The sequence below is a fragment of the Lissotriton helveticus genome, chromosome 1_1, assembly GCF_964261635.1.
Source record: "Lissotriton helveticus chromosome 1_1, aLisHel1.1, whole genome shotgun sequence".
Classification (NCBI taxonomy): domain Eukaryota; kingdom Metazoa; phylum Chordata; class Amphibia; order Caudata; family Salamandridae; genus Lissotriton; species Lissotriton helveticus.
The window spans coordinates 1824223564-1824225791 of NC_136057.1; positions in this window are offsets into that span (position 1 = coordinate 1824223564).

A 2228-nucleotide genomic window follows, 5' to 3' on the forward strand; every position below is an offset into this window, starting at 1 on the left:
GGTGGCGATAGGGGATTGCCTTATTTACAAGGCAGTGTTAAGCCATTTAACGTAGCTTAACACTGCCTCGTATATAAGGCCCCTGTTTAAGCTATGCTTAGAGTGAAAGGGGTGGGCAGTGGGTGTTGCGGTGGGGGTTCCACAGCAACACCCATTGATTTTGACATTGATGCCCAATTACAAGGGCAGTGTAAATAGGACACAGCAACAAAATTAAGACTCAGGAAAATCTGGTCTTAAGTTGGGGAAACGAGGAGAATTGCATTATTTCTTCTCATTTTTGCTTTTTCCATGTGTGCTGCCTTGTGCAGTACACATGGAAAAAGAAAAATGGCTTGTTTTGCTCATGTACAGGAAGGTCCCCCTTCCTGTACATAATATTTTTTTAAAATGCCATGTTGTGACTTCCATGTGGGTTGCATTAAGCAGCACACATAGAAGTGACAAAATGGCATTTAAAGATTGTTTGTGTACAGGAAGGGGGACCTTCCTGTACATAAACAATCTTTACCTTGCATGCAGACACCCTTGCATTATGGTGCAAGGGTGCCTGCATTGGCGTTACACTGCTAAATGTAGCGCCAGCGCAGGTGGAAATGCAAGGCTGCACCATATACTTGTAAATATAGTGCAGCCTTGCGTTTCTGAAGTGGTGGAGTGAGGCGTTAAACCATGCCAGCTATTGCCTCACTCTGCCACTTCCTTGAACATATGCCCCTAAGTTCCTTAGTTTTGCCACTATAGATACAAACCTCAAGCTTCCAGCTCTTGACTTTTAGTAATTACAGTAATCATTCATTCATTCATTCATTCATTCATTCATTTCTTTATTTTATCAGTTTAAAAAGATCATAAAAGCACAGAATAAATACAAAGTAACAATTTTATGTCCATAAAAATACTTCCTGTCCCTTGTATTGGAATAAAAAATAGGAGGATAATAATAATAATATTGGTACCCTTTTAGCCATGAAAGTATGTGAGCCACTCTTTGAGATATAGTAGTGGATAACTTTTCCATGGCCATTAGATACAAGCAATCCCCCGCTTCCTTTTTCTCATGCAGAGGCTAGCGAAAAACATGTTAAAAAGTCGGGTAATGATTTTAAAAAGAAGAGTGCAACTCGACACTACCTAATGTTCTGCTTTAAAAGGGGCTTAAGAAAATGATACCTCTCTTTCTTGTAGAGCCTACAAAATAAAACCAGGTGCAGTTCAGTTTGTCTTGAGAGAGAATCACATGGACATAAGCTGAGCTGCACATGGTTATACTTTTTCTCAGGCTATCCTAACATTAAAGGAATCGCTTTCATACGAAACCTCAACAGTATAAATCTGTGTTGGGGAATGGTGACACATGCTAGATAGTAGAACCCTCTCTCTGACAATGACGGGTTCAGGCGGTAGGTGACGACTGCAGCTTTTCCTATGTAGTGCTCCTTCCTCCTATAGTCCGCCTGTGCAATAAAGATATGGGAGACCATTTTCTTTGAGACCCTTTTGCACGTGGAGGGTTCCTTAAATAGACCATGGAGGCCAAGCTCATTCAAAACTGATTCCACATAGCCGAGCCACAGCGAATTTCTGATTTTTTCCATGCTCATACAATCCCTTAGTATACGTTGTGTGAGTGGCACTGTTTCCCTGCGCCAAATTGAGTGCCACAAAAGGATTGGGGCCAATTGAATTGCATCTTGTATATACGGGAGGCCCAATTCCTGGTGTAAGGTATAGTTTGATGAAGAGGAGGGAAGGGCAACCAGGGACTTGAACAAATTATTTTCAGTAGTTTGGAGAATATTTGTTGTAACCCGGCCCCATACTCCCGCCCCATAGGGGGCCGCTGCCTTAACCTTGGCTTGATAAATGTTTTTAGGGGTATCAGTGGTCTTACACGCATTTTCGATGCAAGGCTTTTTATTGCTGAAAGGCTTCTCTCCATTCCCCTCTTCCTACCTTCCACTAGTTTTAGCAAGGATGAGTCTTTATCAAAAAGGACCCCCAAATAGGAAAAAGTGTCAACCACCTCCATTTTCTTTCCATCTACATGTAAGTAGGGGGTTGTATCGCTTTTCCTGGCAAAGGATTTTGATGGCAAAGGACTTGGTGTGGTTGATTCTTAGATCTACAGTAGTCATCTTGAAATGCTTTCAATGTTTTGAGCACCATCTTTCATAATCTGTTTATTATGACGGTAAAAAAGTTTCATAAAAGATACTTTTTTATAA